This window comes from Nycticebus coucang, chromosome 2, assembly GCF_027406575.1.
Source record: "Nycticebus coucang isolate mNycCou1 chromosome 2, mNycCou1.pri, whole genome shotgun sequence".
Lineage (NCBI taxonomy): Eukaryota > Metazoa > Chordata > Mammalia > Primates > Lorisidae > Nycticebus > Nycticebus coucang.
The window spans coordinates 119221915-119243455 of record NC_069781.1 but is presented as its reverse complement, the minus strand read 5'-3'; positions in this window follow the sequence as shown (position 1 = coordinate 119243455).

Sequence of the window (21541 nt, the reverse complement as noted above, 5' to 3'; positions counted from 1 at the left end):
AGGTTCAAACCTAGCCCTGGCCAAAAACCAAAAAAAAAAAAAAAAGAAAACAGTACCCTTGTCCTCCAAAAATGTATGGTCCTATGTGAGAGGGGGTGATAGCATGAGGACGTATGAGAAAATAAAAGTCTGTTTAATTCCATCGAAAGCTATTGAGCACTTGTGTGAGAAGTTGTATGAGACATTATATATATATAAAGAGAGATAGGGTCTCATTCTGTCCCCCAGGCTGAAGTTCAGTGGCATAATCATAGCTCATTGTAGCCTCAAACTCCTGAGCTCAAGCAATCCTCCTTCCTCAACCTCCCAAGTAGCTGGGACTACAGGTGCATGCCACCATGTCAGACTAATTTAAATTTCTTTTTGAAGAGAAAGGATTTGTTATGTTGCCCAGGCTGCTCTGGAACTCCTGGCCTCAAGCAATCCTCCCACCTCAGCCTTACAAAGTGCTGGGATTACAGGTGTGAGCCACTGTGTCTGGCTTAGACATTTTAAAGTACCTTAAGAGAGTTTTGGAGGCCACATGAGGTGACTCACACCTGTAATCCTAGAACTTTGGATGGCCAAGACCAGATGATTGATTGAGATCAGGAGTTCCAGACCTGAGCAAGAGTGAGACCCTGTCTCTACAAAAAATAGAAAAATTAGCCAGGCGTGGTGGCATACACCTGTAGTCTCAGCTACTTGGGAGGCTGAGGCAAGAGGATCCTTTGAGCCTAGGAGTTTGAGGTTTCAGTGAACTATCTATCCCTGGAGACAGAGCAAGACTCTGTTAAAAAAAACAATACTATTCAGCTATTAAAAAAAAATGGAGACTTCACATCCTTCGTATTAACCTGGATGGAAGTGGAAGACATTATTCTTAGTAAAGCATCACAAGAATGGAGAAGCATGAATCCTATGTACTCAATTTTGATATGAGGACAATTAATGACAATTAAGGTTATGGGGGGGAGGAAAAGCAGAAAGAGAGACGGAGGGAGAGGGGTGGGGCCTTGGTGTGTGTCACACTTTATGGGGGCAAGACATGATTGCAAGAGGGACTTTGCCTAACAAATGCAATCAGTGTAACCTGGCTTATTGTACCCTCAATGAATCCCCAACAATAAAAAACAAACAAACAAACAAAAAAAAAAAACTCAGAATCTGTGAAGACGAAGAAGATTAGGACAAGGACTGAGATAATATTAAAATATAAGAGTCAGTGATACAAAGTGTGGTAAGAGAATGCTTCTTGTAGTCAGGACTTACTCTGCTGCAAATGTCAGTTAACTAAACTCACTTAAACAAACAACCAAAAAAAGAGGGAATTTATTGATTCATTGAACCAAAGGACGGACAGAATAGGAATAGCTGAAACCTCGGCTGAAATGCCTAGAGAAATTTCTCTCCCGTCCCCCTCACACTCACCCTTGACCCCAACCTCTGGGCCTCTTTCTCCCTGAGGCCTTGTTCCCTTCTACACAGTCTTCCCTCCACCTCCCACCCCCCACCCCCAAACAGGAAATTGCAATTGTTAGGTAAAGTCCCTCTTGCAGTCATGTCTTGCCCCCATAAAGTGTGACACACACCAAGGCCCCACCCCCCTCCCTCTGTCCCTCTTTCTGCTTTTCCTCCCCCCCATAACCTTAATTGTCATTAATTGTCCTCATATCAAAATTGAGTACATAGGATTCATGCTTCTCCATGAACTGCCCCAGGCAGTTTAGGACTCATATCCTTGGCTCTCCACCAAAGAGGAAAAGAAATCTTCCCTTTAGGTTTCCAATGAAAAGAAGAAAAACAAACAAAAACAAAACAAACAGAAAAGGACTTGAAGTGCCCAGTGTTCTGGGCAGGGTGAGATGGGAACCTTTATGGTAGTCCATCCAGAGCCAAATATGTAGTGAGTATGGGAGAGAAATGTCCCCTGAAAGAAGAAGGACGATGGTCATAGCAGGTAAAACAAGGGAAGCCAGTACAAGCTTTGTGATTGCTTCTCTGGAATGAGGGCCCTCAGTTGTCACCATATTGTCAAAGGGATTCCTAACCCAAAAACAGTGTTTGAAAGGACTTTAGTGGGGTGGCGCCTGTGGTTCAGTCAGTAAGGCGCCGGTCCCATATACCGAGGGTGGCGGGTTCAAACCCGGCCCCGGCCAAATGGCAACCAAAAAATAGCCGGCGTTGTGGCGGGTGCCTGTAGTCCCAGCTACTCGGGAGGCTGAGGCAAGAGAATCGCTTAAGCCCAGGAGTTGGAGGTTGCTGTGAGCTGTGTGAGGCCACGGCACTCTACCGAGGGCCATAAAGTGAGACTGTCTCTACAAAAAAAAAAAAAAAAGAAAGGACTTTAGTGACCAACAATTTCAACTCTCCCATTTTACAGGAAAGAACACTGAGGTACAGAGGGTTTAGGTGATTTGCCTGAGATGACGCAACCATGATGGGATTCCACATTTGATTGGATGTAAGCTGGGAAGGGGACTCATAAGAAAGAAAGGTCAAAGCTTGATAACTAGGATCTATAGAGAACTCAAATTAATCCACATGAAAAAAGCCAACAATCCCATATATCAATGGGTAAGAGACATGAATAGAACCTTCTCTAAAGATGACAGACGAATGGCTAACAAACACATGAAAAAATGTTCATCATCTCTATATATTAGAGAAATGCAAATCAAAACAACCCTGAGATATCATCTAACCCCAGTGAGAATGGCCCACATCACAAAATCTCAAAACTGCAGATGCTGGTGTGGATGTGGAGAGAAGGGAACACTTTTACACTGCTGGTGGGACTGCAAACTAGTACAACCTTTCTGGAAGGAAGTATGGAGAAACCTCAAAGCACTCAAGCTAGACCTCCCATTTGATCCTGCAATCCCATTACTGGGCATCTACCCAGAAGGAAAGAAATCCTTTTATCATAAGGACACTTGTACTAGACTGTTTATTGCAGCTTAATTTACAATCGCCAAAATGTGGAAACAGCCTAAATGCCCACCAACTCAGGAATGGATTAACAAGCTGTGGTATACGTATACCATGGAATACTATTCAGCCATTAAAAAAATGGAGACTTTACATCCTTCGTATTAACCTGGATGGACGTGGAAGACATTATTCTTAGTAAAGCATCACAAGAATGGAGAAGCATGAATCCTATGTACTCAATTTTGATATGAGGACAATTAATGACAATTATGGTTATGGGGGGGAAACAGAAGGAGGGAAGGAGGGAGGTGGGTGGGGCCTTGGTGTGTGTCACACTTTATGGGGGCAAGACATGATTGCAAGAGGGACTTTACCTAACAATTGCAATCAGTGTAACCTGGCTTATTGTACCCTCAATGAATCCCCAACAATTAAAAAAAAAAAGAAGGAAAGGTCAATACCTGGTCTTAAGTTTAGCATCAAGACAAACATTTTTAAATGATAGAATACTATAAGAAGAGATTGTGGGGGGAAAAGAAAGCACAGAATGGGGTTAAGACTGATTTTTTTTTTAAACTAAAGTCAACAAGGGCTGCTTTGGCTAAGTTGTAAGGCCCCACCAGTATTTCTTGGAAGAATTTTAAAGAATGGGTGAGGCCCCACCTGACTGGATTTGGGCAAATGTTGTTCTGATTTTCTAAAAGAGGAAAAAGCAGATTCCAGGAACTGCAGGCTGGTGAACTAGACAAGGCTCCAGTGTGGGTTTATTAAGGACAGGTCATGCCAGATGGGTGTTGTTTCTATTTTTGAGAAAGTTCTTAGCGTGACAGTTTACTCAAGGGAACACTCTAGACCAGTGATTTTCAACCAGTGTGCCACAGCACACTGTCATCCTGTGAGAGGATCTTAGGTGTGCTGTGAAAAATTTTTATTTTTATTTATTTATTTATTTATTTATTTTTAAGACAGAGTCTGTCTTTGTCACCCTCAGTAGAGTGCCATGGCATCAAAGTTCACAGCAACTTCAAACTCTTGAACTCAGGAGATCCTCTTGCCTCAGCATCCTGAGCAGCTGGGACTACAAGGCTCCCATCACAACACCCTGCTGTTTTTATAGATGGGGTCTTGCTCTTGCTCAGGCTGGTCTCAAACTCCTGAGCTCCAGCAATCCACTCGCCTCGGCCTCCCGGAGTGCTAAGGCATGAGCTACTGTGCCAGGCCACAAAAAATTTTTAAAGATCATTCATTAAATTATTTTCTAAAGAAGTTCAAGCACAGTAAGCATATTCTTTTTTAAACTCTTCTTATCAACATAATTTAAATGTGCTGCTGAAGTTTAACTATGGGTCTAAATGTGCCATGAGACAAAAAAGATTGTGAAATACTGGTCTAGACTCTTGGCTTGTTAAATCTAAAAAGAACCTTCAGAGACTTAAAAACCAGGAATGGCAAAGTGGTGGCCCCCAGATGAATCCAACCCTCAGACATTTTAAATAAATGAAATTTCCCATGATATCTGATTTTGGGGCTTCATAATGACACACTGGCCTTCACTGAGCCCAGTAATGGGCATTGCTGACCTCAACAGATAAGGTACACACAGGCATACTCAGTTCACCACAGACCCCACCATTCGCTATTGCATTTTCCTTGGTCAGCTGTATTCAGTGTTACAATCTAGCTAGTTCTAGCAGGCTTCTGAATGTGTGATCCTGAGACCCAGAAAAAGGAATGGGAGTGGGAGCACTTCCGATTCCTCAGAAGATGGAGATCAGCCAGTGCCTGTGACTCAGTGGGTAGGGCGCCAGCCCCATATGCTGAGGGTGGCAGGTTTGAACTCGGCCCCAGCCAAACTGCAACAAAAAAATAGCCAGGCATTGTGGCGGGCGCCTGTAGATACAGCTACTCGGGAGGCTGAGGCAAGAGAATCACCTAAGCCCAGGAGTTGGAGGTTGCTGTGAGCTATGACGTCACCGAGGGTGATAAAGTGAGGCTCTATCTCTAAAAAAAAAAAAAAAAGAAGAAGAAGAAGTTGGAGATCTAGTCTAGGTTGAAGACAACTCTGGGAAAACAATAGAAGCAGAGAGAAGCTTGGATCTGAGGAACAGATCCAAAAAACTGAGAGAGCTCCAGGAACAGCAAACACTGTTGAGAACTGGTAGATGTGTGGTGGTTGGTTGGAGGTGAGGGGATGGATTGGAAGAGATCTTTCGAGGACTTCTCTTGCTTCTCTCCTAAATTGACTAGGACTGTCATTGCTTCCCTATTGCCTCTCTGACAGAAGTCAGGAGCAATAGTTCAGGTAAGTAATTTCAGGGCACCCCAGTAGCACTGCTGGGGCGACAGGCAAGTGAAAACAGATGTGGGCTGACCAGCTTCTCTCAGGCATTCTCTTCTCTTCCTTCCTTCCTTTATTTTTGGCCGGGGCTGGGTTTGAACCTGCAACCTCCGGCATATGGGACCTGCGCCCTACTCACTGAGCCACAGGCACCGCCCTCTTTTTTTTTTTTTTTTTTTTTTTTGTGGTTTTTGGCCAGGGCTGGGTTTGAACCCGCCACCTCCGGCATATGGGACCGGTGCCCTACTCCTTGAGCCACAGGTGCCGCCCCCTTCCTTCCTTTCTGACAGAGTTTCACTTTGTTGCCTAGGCTAGAGTACCATGGCATCAGCCTAGTTCATAGCAACCTCAAACTCTTGGGTTCAAGCAATCCTCCTGCCTCAGCTTCCCAAATAGCTTGGACCACAGGCACCTTCCTACCTAATTTTTCTATTTTTAAAAGAGCAGGGCCTTGCTCTTGTTCAGGCTGGTCACAAACTCCTGAGCTCAAGCCATCCTCCCACCTTGGCCTCCCAGAGTGTTAGGATTATAGGTGTGAGCCACTGTGCCATCAAGCTTCAGGCATTCACTTTTACCCCATTCTCCATCCCACCATCACAGCAGTGGAGTTCCACAGGAAAGCTTCCTCCTCACAGCACAGCTTCTTTCTAAGAGTTCAAGCATGAGTCCCCGACCAGAGGCAGTGGGCTTGCCGGTCCAGTGACAAACAGGAAGGGGAGGATGGACATCAGTAGAGGCTGCACGGTGCTGGGGCTCTACGCTTGGCTTCATCTGTGCCACTCTCCTTAAACTCATCAGGGGGCACAGAAGAAGGACACAAGACAGACTGTCTAACACCTACAAGGGAACATACCAGTCACCTGAAGAATACATCAGGAATAAGAAGTCATAAGAAGGGCGGTGCCTGTGGCTCAGCAGGTAGGGCAGTGCCTGTGGCTCAGCAGGTAGGGCGCCGGCCCCATATGCCGAGGGTGGCGGGTTCAAACCCAGCCCCGGCCAAACTGCAACAAAAAAATAGCCGGGCGTTGTGGTGGGCGCCTGTAGTCCCAGCTACTCGGGAGCCTGAGGCAAGAGAATCGCCTAAGCCCAAGGATTTGGAGGTTGCTGTGAGCTGTGTGACGCCACGGCACTCTACCGAGGGCGATAAGGTGAGACTCTGTCTCTACAAAAAAAAAAAAAAAAAAAAAGAAGTCATAAGAAGAATCAAGTGGCAATATTACACATTAAGAATCAAAATCGAAAGACAGGGTACCCATAAAGTTTGTGTGCAATTTTAAATTTGCAACTATTATATGGGATAAATAGCAGAATAGATACAGGTGAGGAATTAATCAGTGAACTGAAAAACATTAAAGAAGAAAAAGATTTAAAATAAAAGCTAAGATATACAGAGGACCCAAGAAATGCTAATTTCCCCAAATAGGAGTTCTATTCAGAGTAAAGGGGAAGAACACAGAAAAAGTATTTGAAGGAATGATGATATGTTTTCCATGATTTAGAAAACGATGAAATAGGGCCAGGTGAGGTGGCTCACACCTGTAATCCTAGCACTTTGGGAGGCTGAGGTGAGAGGATTGAACTCAGGAATTCAAGACCTGAGCAAGAGTGAAACTCTATCTCTACTAAAAATAGAAAAACTAGCTGGGCATGGTGGCACCAATAGTCCCCGCTACTCAGGAGGCTGAGGTAAGAAGATTGCTCAATGCCAAGATTTTGAGGTTGCTGTGAGCTATGACAGCACTGCACTCTACCCAAGGCAACTCTGTCTCAGAAAAAAAAAAAGATTAAAGAATTCAGACTTCAAGGGCCCATAGAAAACCAGACAAAAACAGGATAGTTTTGTTTTTATTTTTTATTTTATTTTTTTTTTTTTGTAGAGACAGAGTCTCACTTTATGGCCCTCGGTAGAGTGCCGTGGCCTCACACAGCTCACAGCAACCTCCAACTCCTGGGCTTAAGCGATTCTCTTGCCTCAGCCTCCCAAGTAGCTGGGACTACAGGCGCCCGCCACAACACCCGGCTATTTTTTGGTTGCAGTTTGGCCGGGGCCGGGTTTGAACCCGCCACCCTCGGTATATGGGGCTGGCGCCTTACCGACTGAGCCACAGGCGCCGCCCGATAGTTTTGTTTTTAAATTACACTTAGCTGTATTATAGAACAAAAGAAGTTTTAAACTTACTTAATGTTTTATACCAAGTCTGTTTCTTTTTAAATATGAGTGTGTAACAAAGATACTCTCAGGCAAACAGAGCTCTGAAGTTTGATCACACAAAGATCTGATTTGAAAATGCTCTTCGAGGGCAGTGCCTGTGGCTCAGTGAGTAGGGCGCCGGCTCCATATGCTGAGGGTGGCAGGTTCAAACCCAGCCCCAGCCAAACCGCAACAAAAAAATAGCCGGGCGTTGTGGCGGGCACCTCTAGTCCCAGCTGCTCGGGAGGCTGAGGCAAGAGAATCGCGTAAGCCCAAGAGTTAGAGGTTGCTGTGAGCTGTGTGACGCCACAGCACTCTACCCGAGGGCGGTACAGTGAGACTCTGTCTCTACAAAAAAAAAAGAAAGAAAGAAAATGCTCTTCGAGAGAGTACTGAAGTAAAACATTAATAAAATACACGAGGGAGCGGTGCCTGTGGCTCAGTCGGTAAGGCGCTGGCCCCATATACCGAGGGTGGCGGGTTCAAACCCAGCCCCGGCCAAACTGCACAAAAAAATAGCCGGGCATTGTGGCGGGTACCTGTAGTCCCAGCTACTCGGGAGGCTGAGGCAAGAGAATCGCTTAAGCCCAGAAGTTGGAGGTTGCTGTGAGCTGTGTGAGGCCACGGCACTCTACCGAGGGCCATAAAAAGTGAGATTCTGTCTCTACAAAAAAAAAAAAATAATAAAATAAAATAAAATACACGAGGATGCTACTCAGGAGATAAGTGTGCTCCATTAACCTAGTAGAAGCTTTTGATGTTTACAAAACAAGGTTCATAGAAAGGAAAAAGTGTATCTATAACAAAACAGATCTGAAATGTAAACAAAATAAGCACAGTGGGGTGTGGAGAGAGGGAGACACAAAAAGACTAAATTCATCTACTGAAGGACATCTTGGTAGCTTCCAAATTCTAGCGATTATGAATAAAGCTACTATAAACATCCATGTGCAAGTGTCCGTGTGGATATAAGTTTTCATTTCATTTGGGTAAATACCAAAGAGGACAATTGCTGGATTATATTGTAAGAGTATGTTTAGGCTTGGCACCCATAGCTCAGTGGTTAGGGCGCCAGCCAAATACACCGAGGCAGGTGGGTTCGAACCCAGCCCGGGCCTGCTAAACAACAATGGCAACTGCAACCACAACAACAACAAAAAATAGCCAGGCGTTGTGGCGGGCACCTGTAGTCCCAGCTACTTGGGAGGCTGAGGCAAGAGAATCGCTTAAGCCCAAGAGTTGGAGGTTGCTGTGAGCTGTGTCGCCACAGCACACTACCGAGGGTGACATGGTAAGACTCTGTCTCAAAAAAAAAAAAAGATATGTTTAGTTTTGTAAGAAACCACCAAACTGTCTTCCAAAGTGGCTGTAGAATTTGCATTCCCACCAGCAATGAAGGAGAGTTCCTGTTGTTCCGCATCCCGGCCAACATTTAGTGTTGTCAGTGTTTTGGAGTTTGACCATCCTAATTGGTTTGTGGTGGAGTCTTCTTGTTGATTTAATTTTATGTTTCCTAATGACATGAGATACAGAGCATCTTTTCATATGCTTACTTGCTGTCCGTATACCTTCTTTGGTGAGGTGTCTTTTCAGATCACTTGCCCATTTTTTAATCGGTTTGTTCATTTTCTTATAGTCAAGTTTCAAGAGTTGTTTGTATATTTTGGATAACAGCCACGATATCTTTCACAGAGCAGAAGTTTTGCAATTTAGTGAAGACCAGTTTATCAATGCTTTCTTTCAGGGCTCAGGCCTTCAGCATTGTATCTAAAACGTCTTGTCTATATCCAAGGTCATCTAGATTTCCTCCTCTGTTATCTTCCGGGTATTTTATAGTTCTGTGCTTTACATGTAGGTCTATGATCAATTTTGAGTGAGATTTTGTGAAAGGTGTAAGGTCTGTGTCTAAATTGTTATCATTACTTTTGCATGTGGACATCCAATTGTTCCAGGACCATTTGTTGAAAGGCTTTCCATTCGCCATTGTATTGCTCTTGCTCCTTTTTTTTTGTTTTTGTTTTTTTTTTGGCCGGGGCTGGGTTTGAACCCACCACCTCCGGCATATGGGACGGGCACTCTACTCCTTGAGCCACAGGCGCCGCCCCTGCTCTTGCTCCTTTATCAGAGATCAATTGGCTATAATCCGTGTGGGTCTATTTCTGGGCTTTCTATTCTGTCCTATTCATCTTTTTGCCTTTTCTTTGGCCAATTATCACAATGTCTTGATCACCATAGCTTTATGGTAAGTCTTGAAGTAAGGTAGTGTCAGCCCTCCTGCTTTGTTCTTGCCCTTCAGGATTGTGTTAGCTATTCTGGGTCTTTTGCCCCTCCCTTTATTTCTTTGTTATACACACAGCAATGGAGCATCTTACAGTTGATGGCACCTTGTATTCGATGAAATAGGACAACTCCTTGTGGATATTTCCAGAGACATCTTGCACATATAAAAGCACCCAGAAGTGTTATTTTCCCTTCAAGTTTATTTATTTATTTTGGAAAACAATAATGTACTGCTTTTCCTTCCAAATCTTTATGAAGCTACAAAATGAAAAAAGATGGACATTCACAGACTGCTTAGTTCAGGCTAAGCAGGGAAGAGATGAGTGCTTATGCCACTGTGGTCACTAGCTATATGGCACTGATGTTCCCAGCAGATAGGCACTGATATTTAAAACAAGCTCCCCAGAGCCACTGTTTCCTTCTACTTGTATTCCAGTGCTCACACAATCTGCTTTTCTGACTACACTGACCGCTGGGATGAGTCCAAGGACCCCTGCCCACACCCTTGGATGAATGCTCTTCCCAACACCATTGGGTTGGCCAAGAAAGGATAAGTGCCTGGGCTGTAGACAGGATGGGCAGCAGTAGGACATGATGTCCCTCTGAAGGTGGCAGCCCACCCAGCCTGAGCTCTTTCTGGCAGCCTAAACAAGGCGAAGAATTGGGGTTGAAGGCAATCTACAAGGTGTGTCTGCTTGGGATAAATATTATATGTATATATATGTTTTTTAATAGAAGATAGCTTAGCTTTTTTAAAATTATTTTTATTAAATCATAACTTTGTACATTGGTCATTTATGGGTTTCAAGGTACTGCTTCAATATACAATGTGAATTGCTTACATTGAACTAAGTAACACAGCCCTCATAATTATACTCATTACTTAATTGTTTTGAAATGTACCATTGCATCATGCACATTAGCTGAGGTCCCCCCAAATACCCTCCTTCTTCCCCTCCCCTCTCTCTCCTCTTCCATTCTACTTTCGGGACTATAATTACGTTTTGCCATTCGTATGAGTGTGTAGGTGATTATATATTGATTTCATAGTAGTATTGAGTACATTGGATACTTTTTTTCCCCACTCTTGAGATACTTTACTAAGAAGAATATGTTCCAGCTCCATCCAGGTAAACGTAAAAGATGTAAAGAAGTCTCCATCTTTTTTTATGGCTGCATGGTATTCCATCGTGTACATATACCACAATTTGTTAATCCATTCATGGGTCGATGGGCACTTGGGCTGCTTCCATGTTTTGGCTGTTATGAATTGGGCTGCAATAAACATTCTGGTGCAGGGCGGTGCCTGTGGCTCAAAAGAGTAGGGCGCTGGCCCCATATGCCGGAGGTGGTGGGTTCAAACCCAGCCCCAGCCAAAACTGCAAAAAAAAAAAAAAAAAAAAACATTCTGGTGCAAATGTCTTTGTAAAATAATTTTTGATCATCTGGGTATATACCTAATAGAGGAATTTCAGAATCAAACGATAGGTCTACTTTTAGTTCCTTGAGTGCTCTCCAAGCTTCTTTCCAAAAAGGCCATAGTAGCTTGCATTCCCACCAGCAGTGTAGAAGCATTCCCTTCTCTCCGCATCCATGCCAACATCTGTAGTTTTGGGATTTTGTGATGTGGGCTAATCTTACCAGAGTTTGATGGTATCTCAAAGTGGTTTTGATTTGCATTTCTCTGATGATTAAGGATATGAGCATTTTTTCATGTGTTTGTAGGCCATGCACATGTCTTCATCAGAGAATTTTCTGTTCAAGTGTCTTGCCCACATAGAAATGGGGTTATTTATTTTATTTCTTATTGATTAGTTTCAGTTCTCTGTAGATTCTAGTTATCAGACCTTTGTTGGAAGTATAAACTGCAAAAATCTTCTTCCATTCTGAAGGTTGTCTGTTTGCTTTACTTACTGTGCTCTTGGCTGTGCAAAAGCTTTTTAGTTTAATCAGATCCCAGTAATCTATTTTTGGTGTTGCTTCAATTGCCCGGGGGAGGGGAGGCGCATCATAAAATATTCTCCCAGGCCAATTTCTTCAAGAGTTTTCCCTGCACTCTCTTCTAGTATTTTTACAGTTTCATGTCTTAAGTTTAAATCTTTTATCCAGTGAGAATCAATTTTTGTTAATGGTGAAAGGTGGGGGTCCAGTTTCAGTCTTCTACAGGTCACCAGCCAGTTCACCCAGTACCATTTGTTAAATAGAGGGTCTTTCCCCCACTGAATATTTTTGACAGGCTTGTCAAAGATTAAATGGTGATAAGTAGCTGGGTTCATCTCTTGGTTCTCTATTCTGTTCCATAAATCTACCTGTTTTTGTGCCAGTACCATGCTGTTTTGATCACTATAGATTTATAGTATAGCCTGAAGTCTGGTAATGTGATACCTCCTAATTCGTTCTTATTTCTGAGTAATGTATTTGCTATTTGAGGTTTTTTCTGATTCCATATAAAACAAAGTACTATTTTTTCAAGATCTTTAAAGTATGACAATGGTGCTTTAATAGGGATTGCATTAAATCTGTAGTTTGCTTTGGGTAGTATGAATATTTTAACCAAGTTGATTCTTCCCAGCCATGAGTATGGTGTATTTTTCCATTTGTTAACATCTTCAGCTATTTCTTTTCTCAGAGTTTCATAGTTCTCCTTATAGAGATCTTTCACATCCTTTGTTAGGTAAATTCCCAGATATTTCATCTTCTTTGGCACTATTGTAAAAGGAATAGAGTCTTGGGCGGCGCCTGTGGCTCAGTGAGCAGGGCGCCGGCCCCATATGCCGAGGGTGGCGGGTTCAAACCCAGCCCCGGCCAAACTGCAACCAAAAAATAGCCGGGTGTTGTGGCGGGCGCCTGTAGTCCCAGCTACTTGGGAGGCTGCGGCAAGAGAATCGCTTAAGCCCAGGAGTTGGAGGTTGCTGTGAGCTGTGTGAGGCCACGGCACTCTACCAAGGGCCATAAAGTGAGACTCTGTCTCTACAAAAAAAAAAAAAAAAGGGCGGTGCCTGTGGCTCAGTTGGTAAGGCACCGGCCCCATATACCGAGGGTGGCGGGTTCAAACCCGGCCCCGGCTGAACTGCAACCAAAAAATAGCCGGGCGTTGTGGCGGGCGCCTGTAGTCCCAGCTACTCGGGAGGCTGAGGCAAGAGAATCGCTTAAGCCCAGGAGTTGGAGGTTGCTGTGAGCTGTGTGACGCCACGGCACTCTACCGAGGGCCATAAAGTGAGACTCTGTCTCTACAAAAAAAAAAACAAAAAAAAAAAAAAAAAAAAAGGAATAGAGTCTTTGATTGTTTTTTCAGCTTGACTGTTGTTATTGGCCTATATGAAAGCTACTGGCTTGTAAGTATTGATTTTGTTTCCTGAGATGCTGCTGTATTCCTTGATCACTTCTAAGAGTTTTGAAGTTGAGTCCCTAGGATTTTCCAGGTATAGGATCATATCATCAGCAAAGAGTGAGAGTTTGATCTCCTCTGACCCTATTTGGATACCTTTGATCACCTTCTCTTGCCTGATTGCAATGGCTAAGACTCTCATTACTATGTTGAATAGCAATGGAGACAGTGGGCATCCTTGCCTTGTTCCTGATCTGAGTGGAAATGTTTTCAATTTTACACCATTAAATATGATATTGGCTGTGGGTTTGCTATAGATGGCCTCTATTAGTTTAAGAAATGTCCCTTCTATGCCTTTTTCCTTTTTTTTTTTTTTTGTAGTTTTTGGCCGGGGTTGGGTTTGAACCCACCACTTCCGGTGTATGGGGCCGGCGCCCTACACCTTGAGCCACTTTATGCCTATTTTCTTAAGAATTCTGATCATAAAAGGATGCTGGATATTATCAAAGGCTTTTTCTGCCTCAATTGAGAGAACCATATTGTCTTTGTTTTTTGTTTTTTGGGTTTCTTTTTTTTTTTTTTTGTAGAGACAGAGTCTCACTGTACCGCCCTCGGGTAGAGTGCCGTGGTGTCACACGGCTCACAGCAACCTCTAACTCTTGGGCTTACACGATTCTCTTGCCTCAGCCTCCCGAGCAGCTGGGACTACAGGCGCCCGCCACAATGCCCGGCTATTTTTCTGTTGCAGTTTGGCTGGGGCTGGGTCCGAACCCGCCACCCTCGGCATATGGGTCCGGCGCCCCACTCACTGAGCCACAGGCGCCGCCCTTTTTGGTTTTTTTTTTTGAGACAGAGCCTCGAGCTGTCCCCTTGGGTAGAGTGCCGTGACATCACAGCTCACAGCACTCTCCATCTCCTGGGCTCAAGCAATTCTCCTGCCTCCATCTCCCAAGTAGCTGAGACTACAGGCACCCGCCACAAGGCCCGGCTATCTTTTGGTTGCAGCTGTCGTTGTTTGGCAGGTCCTGGCTGGATTCAAACCTGCCAGCTCAGGTGTATGTGGCTGGCGCCTTAGCAACTTGAGCCACAGGCACCAAGCCTGTTTTTTATTTTATTGATGTGATGTACAATATTTATAGATTTACGTATGTTGAACCAACCCTGTAACCCGGGAATAAAACCAACTTGATCATGGTGTATAATTTTTTTGATGTGTTGTTGAATTCTGTTTGCTAAATCTTATTGAACATTTTTGCATCAATATTCATTAATGATATTAGTCTATAATTTTCTTTCTTTGTTGGATCTTTTCCTGGTTTGCGTATCAGGGTGATATTTGCTTCATAGAATGTGTTGAGAAGTATTCCCTCTTTTTCTATGCTTTGGAAAAGTTTTATCTGAATTTTTCCCTAGCTCCAATACTAGCTCCCTTCCTGTACTATGTTTTCATAGTAGAGAACACTTGCTAGACAAGACAAAATGTCTTAGAGAAAAGTGAGGGGCGGCGCCTGTGGCTCAAGGAGTAGGGCCCTGATCCCATATGCTGGAGGTGGTGGGTTCAAACCCAGCCCTGGCCAAAAAAAAAAAAAAAAGAAAAGTGAAGGACACAGAGAACCCCCATCCTGGCCTGAGAGGAGAGAGTGTCAGGGGTCGCCTGACAGGAACAGATATGACTTGTCTCCCTGGTAGACCCCAGAAGCCACACACACAACCCCAGAGAAGGATGGCAGAGGAGTATGTCCAGTGGGGGGACTCACTTAGATGGCATTTTTAGGGACCCTAGGCCTGGGGGCCATGGGACAGGGATTATAGATGTCTCACAGTAAGTAACCATGTGGACATCTGCCCAATGATGACGAAATGCCTTGCACACAACCTGAGACTTGAGGACTGGAACACAGCCACGGAGAGGGCTGCAGGCAGGGGACAGGCATAGGGAATGGGTCTCTAAGAACGAGAGCTAAGTTCCTCCCACTTTAGCAGACTTGTTGATTTATGAAACTCAGAGTTAAACCTCACGTGTACCTGAGTTTGTGAACTGAGATTTCCACCCTTTGCACGTGTTCTCACACTGTGAGTCCTGGAGATCCAATCTGTTCTCGTTCTTGTTGGAGCGAGGGAGCCAGCAAACCCACCGGGTCCCATCTGCTGGGGTGGGAGGTGGAGAGAGAGGGCTGGCTTTCTCTCAGACAACAGACAACTGTTCCTGGTTGCTAATCTTGCCTCCTGCCTTGTTCCCTCAGCCCTGAGGGAGGTAAAGGCTGCCTAAGTAACACCCACAAGTCAGTGAGTTTGGGAGAGCACGTACTGAGTGGCTGGGAGACTGAGGGAGAAGAGGATGAATGAAGGTTGTTAAAGGAGGGGATTTGTAATCAATTAAAGAATCGTTTTCTGGGCCAGGCCCAGTGGCTCACACCTGTAATCCTAGCACTCTGGGAGGCTGAGGTGGGTGGATCACTTGAGCTCAGGAGTTTGAGACCAGCCTGAGCAAAAGTGAGACCCCATTTCTACTAAAAATAGAAAAATTAGCCAGACAACATGGCAGGTACGTATAGTCCCAGCTACCCAGGAGGCTCACTTCAAAAGTCAAGAGGATCACTTGACCCCAAGAGTTTAAGGTTGCTGTGAGCTATGATGACCCCACAGTACTCTACCCAGGGCCACAGAATAAGACTCTGTCTCAAAAAAAAAAAAAAAAAGGAAAAAGAATCATTTTCTGAGAGCAGGCACAGTGGCTCACACCTATAATCCTAGTATGTTTTGGAAGGCTGAGGCAGGAGGATCACTTGAGGCCAGGAATTCAAGACCAACCTGGGTAACAGCAAGACTCTCATCTCTACAAAAAAAAAAAAAAAAATAGAAAAATTAGCCAACTGTGGTGGCAGATGCTGATAATCCTAGTTTCCCAGGATCCCAGCAAGAGAAGCACCTGGGTCCAGGAGTTCAAGGTTGTAATGAGCTATGAGGATATCACTGCACTCTAGGCCTAGGCAACAGAGCAAGACCCTGTCACCATAAAAATAAAAATAAAAAGAATCACGTTCTGAGAACCTACTATGTACCAGGTCATGGCCTAGGTATTGGGGAATAAGTTTAAAATGGAAGCACTGTCTGGGAGCCCAGCACATAGTAGGTGCTTCATAAATGCTATACACCTCATGCTCTTTTTGGAAGGATACAAAGATGAGGAAAGTGCAACTTCACCCTCAAGGATGTTAAGACTGAGAGTGTACAAAGGGGAGGTGGGAGGTGAGGAGGGGGATGGGGATGGGCCCATGGGAAGCTATAGGAAGACTGAGCAATAAGAGAATGCCTTCTGCCATCACTAACCTTCAGAGTTAAAGTTCACATGCAAATCAGTGGTTTGGAATGCATTTTCCCATGGGAACGATGCTGTAAATGGAGGCTGGGTTCTTAGGCTAGAGGATGCAAAGATTTATCTCACAATATTATTCAACTAGATTATTCATAGCTGTTCCCTAGATTAGAGTTCAGAAATGGAAGCCCCATGGCATAACTCCTTGTGAAGCTGGGCCTGCCATAGGCCAAAGTCTTTTGGTCTGGGATGCGGTATGGCTTAGGAGGAGATTAAATTTGAGAAATCATAAGGCTGGTCTTAATTGTGTTTAATAAAGCTATCATCTGACATATATTTATAATTATATATTAAAGTATTCAGTTTGCAGGAGGTAGTGATGAAACAAATTCTAAATTATTATCAACTCAGCAGGCAGGCTAGTTTGAGAGCTTCATAGCGGCCATAGCAGTACTGTTTGATGTAAATGCCTCCTAATCCCTAATTTGATGTGACTGGTGTGTTTATAAAAAGGGAGGATTTGAACATAGAGACAACAGGCACATGGGGAAAAGGCCATGTGGAGATAAGGACAGAGATCAGGATGATGTTTCTACAAACCAAGGAACTGTAAAGATTGCCAGCAAACCACCAAAAAGGGAGAAGCTGGAACAGATCACTCTTACAAGCCTCAGAAGGAACCAATCCTGCTGATCTCAGACTTCTATCCTCCAGAACTGTGAGACAAGCTGATCTCAGACTTCTATCCTCCAGAACTGTGAGACAACAGCTTTCTGTGGTTTAAGCCACCCAGTTTGCAGTACTTTGTTACAGCAGCCCTAGCAAACTAATGCAGGTGTATGGTACAGGTGTAGCAGTCAACTACTAACATCCACCAAAATCCTACCACCCTGGTTACAGGTGGCCAGGCCAGAGATCTTTCCCAGAAATAGACAGCTGACCAGTGCCCCCTGCTGTGGCCTGGTTCTGTGCCGAACAGCTGCTTCCAGTACTGGCCAGCCAATTAGATTGTCTTTCTTGTAAAGAGTGCAAGAACCTCAGAAAAGGAAGACACGGGTGGCAGAGAAGAGCAGAAACCACGTGATCCAGAGGAAGGAGGCAATGAACAGAGGCCATGGAGGATTTGCATGAGCAGATCCTTCAAGCAAAGAGGAGAGTGGAGACAGGCTTTGGGAGCAGCAAGAGAAACAGAGACTCAAGGGCGAAGCAGAAGCCAAGGCAAAAATGCATCTAGACACAGTTGTGATGGCATCCCTCAGACCAAGAGCAGTCCCAGTGCCCTTGAACAGTGAGGAGATGTTCACCATAGCACTCCCAGGAAACTGGTGAGCCACCAGAATTATTGTTGTTCTAAATAAGGAGGCAGCTTCCCAAAGGCATGGTGTACTCACCTCCCCCATAGAGACTTAAAATGACCTCATCCTTGCTAAATAAGACACTTGAGCTAGTCTCCGCCCCCTGCAATCCCAGAGAGCCTGACACATTACTATAGAAGCACTAGAAAATTTAGAAAATATAGACAATTTACCTGTAAACCCACCACTCAGGAATAACCACTATTAATATTATAGTGTCTATTCTTTCTCTTTTATTCTAGGTATATATTTGTACAAAATAGAGCAATACGGGGGCAGTGTCTGTGGCTCAAAGGAGTAGGGTGCCAGCCCCATAATACTGGAGGTGGTGGGTTCAAACTGGCCCCGGCCAAAAACTGCAAAAAAAAAAGGAGCAATACTATATGTGCTGTTTTATAATATGGCTCTTCTATAAACAGTTTTTAATAAACATTTTTCTAAATCAATTAAAAATTATCATTACATGTAGTGTGTGTTCCATTCCACAGAAAGTGCTTAATCCCCCTATTGTTGGAAATTAAGTTTGTTCCAGTTTTAGTGTGCATGTCCTTTGATTTAACAATACTACTTTTATGAGGCAGGTGGATCTCCTGAACTCAGGAGTTCAAGACCAGCCTGAGCAAGAGCAAGACTCTGTCTCTACTAACAAATAGAAAAGCTAGCCAGGCATTGTGGCAGGTGCCTGTAGTCCCAGCTACTTGGGAGGCTGAGACAAAAAGATCGCTTGAGCCCAAGAGTTTGAGGTTGCTGTGAGCTATGATGCCATGGCATTCTACCCAAGGCAACAGAATGAGATGTTTGTCTCAAAAAAAAAAAAAAAATCCACTTTTAGGGATCTCTCCCACAAAAGTAAAGCACTGGCCTCTAAGAATACACTTAAAAAGATATTTAGTGCAATATTACTGGTAATAGCAAAAAGTTCTAGAAATCCCCTGGACATCCACCAATAGGGAGTTGAATATTCTATTGCACATTTGCCCTATGAAATGTTGAAGTGCTGTTGGGAGTAAAATGGATCAATATTACTTGTCAAAATGATCATGCTATATTATTAGGTCATAAGCTAATATAATTTGCTTTCGATTAAATTTTTGTAAATGGAGGTAAGGAATCCTATGTATTTTTACAAATTTGTGTCTGTTTACATCTCCGTAGGAGAAAAAACTCAAAAAATTGCTAATATTGCTCACCACAGGAGATATGTGACTAATTACAATGATTATGTATTGATTTAATGATTTGCATAATGTAGTAAAAAACATTTTACAAATTAACAGTAAAAAAGAACACAGTGTCCCAGTTCAGGATTGTGGCAGGGGCTTAAGTTCTTTTCTTTTTTTTTTGTAGAGACAGAGTCTCACTGTACCACCCTCGGGTAGAGTGCCGTGGCGTCACACGGCTCACAGCAACCTCTAACTCTTGGGCTTACGCGATTCTCTTGCCTCAGCCTCCGGAGCAGCTGGGACTACAGGCGCCCGCCACAACGCCCGGCTATTTTTTTGTTGCGGTTTGGCCGGGGCTGGGTTTGAACCCGCCACCCTCGGCATATGGGGCCGGTGCCCTACTCACTGAGCCACAGGCGCCGCCCCTGGGACTTAAGTTCTTAATCCCTTCAGAGACACTTAAGAAAACAGAATAGTGCAGTGAAAAAAATCAGAGTCATCAATGCTCCTTATTACTGTATGACCTTGAACAAGTCATTAACTTCCCTGGGCTTCATTTTCCTTTTCTCTAAGGTGGAGACAATAGTAATCTTAACCTGTGAGGGTTCATGTTCAGGCAGTGTCAGGAATAGGTATATATTTTTTTCACACTGTTAATCCTGTTTGCAACTTAAAGTAATGTCAAGCATAGAGGGAAAGAAATCTATTTAACTCCCTCAAGAAGCATGCGAATTGTGCGTTAGAGGCTGCTCCTGGGTTAGCTCTTTAATCTGCTGGTAGCTAAATCCCTGCCTTCATCTCCAAATTACACCGGGGCTTTGTGCATGGTGTGGGCTTTCTGGGGATGCGGCAGGGGTCAGGGGTTACACAGTGACCACTGGGAAAGCTGAGACTGGGCTTCTCAGAAGCTCCAAGGATTGATTTTCACGGTTGGAAAACACACTTGAGAGTTCCTTGGGCGCTTCTATGGGGAAAGTGACATTTTTGGTAAGAAGGCAGAATGTAGAACGCCTCCTGTTCTACATTTTGGCCACGGAATCTCCAGGGGACCTGCCTGGCGCTCCAGAGCCTGTGGGCTGCTCCTCCGATCCTTGCTGCCATTCCTACCATGGCCTCGGGGTGGCGCTGCTCCCTCTTCAACGACGGCCGGTGGTTGCCGCCATGCTTCTGGGCTAGTTTTCCTCACCAGCTGTCCTAAAAGCTGAGGGACAGCAGAAAGGAAATAGTCTCAGAAGGCACCCTGAGTTAAAACTCCAGTTCCCTGAAGCTCACGGCCCTCCTCCTTGTTCACCAGGGATCCCAGGTCCAGGACTTAGGAGTTCCCCACTTTCAAATTTTAGGCCCAACATTTGTGGGGCCCCAGGCAAGAGAATAAAGGGAGCCCCACATACTCTATGTCTACATATTTTAAAATTGTTAAATCAATCTATAATAATAAACTGTTAAGTATGTTCCATCCTTCCACCTTGACATATACACCTTCATAACCACCTCAAAGACCAGGCTGACATTTAGGATTTTCAGATTCCTTGGAGATCTGTGTATGCCCTGGGCTCTCCACTTCTGGCACTTGGTCCATCCATTTCTTCCCACCTGCCCACACCCATCCTCTCAGCTTGTGAGGAGCCTCCCATGTGTGCACATAGTTGCTCTGGCTCATCCGGCCAAGCTTCAGCCACACCCACACCCCCTGTGACTCTGAAAACTGCCACCCTTGGGCCACTCCTAGGACCTAGGGTATGAACATTGGTAGTGAGGTCAATTCTTGGGAAGAGACACCCAGAGAAGATGCCTCTATGGGCCTGGAAGAGGGCTTGCCACTATGTGGACAGGAATTCTAAGGTCTTGGTAACTGCAGCCTGGCCTGGGGTGGGTGTATAGACTCTTGTCATGGTGGGAAGGGATGTGGCAGGGGAAGGAGCAGGAATGGGGTCTAGGAGCGATGACATCCTTAACCCTTCCCCTGCCATCCTTCAGGAGTGCCTCTGATGGCATCTGGATTGCAAATCTAAATTGTGAGAGGCTGCATCTCCTCTTAGTTCCTCTTTCTTGCTGTGGAGCTCCCCGGGTCTGATGACTGGCACCAGGAAAGAACTCACCCTTCAGTATCTTTCTTTCTCAGCCCTCAACAATATCTCAATAAAAGGAGCAACCCAGCATTGGACAGAGGCCTTCAGTAATGAGTGATGGGAGAGGAGTGCCCTTTCAAGAGCACAGCGTACCATCTCTCTCTCAAAGACAGAAATTCTTGCCTTAATGCAGCCCTTCATCTGCAATCTCCAGGTGATGGGAAAGCAGGCTCCCAAAGCAGCCTCATTGAGAGATAAGGGCTCTTTGTGGGAAATGAAAAATTCATAAAGAAAGCCTAGGGATGGGACACTCAGATAGATGCCATGTTGCTGTGCTCTGGGGACCTGGCAAGAAGCTTGAAAAGCCAAATGGAAAATTTCTCTCCCTCCAGCACCTCCCAGCATGCCCCCCCTTCATATCTGGGGCTCTCTTCGCTGCTATACCTAGTCACACCTCTTCGGTCTCATCAATACCCATATGCCATGGCATTCAGGAAAAGCAGTACCTCTGCCTATCCAGCCCAGCTACCTGGCACCTACCTGCCTTCTCAACAGAATGTACACTACTGCTGAACAGGCTGGCACCAT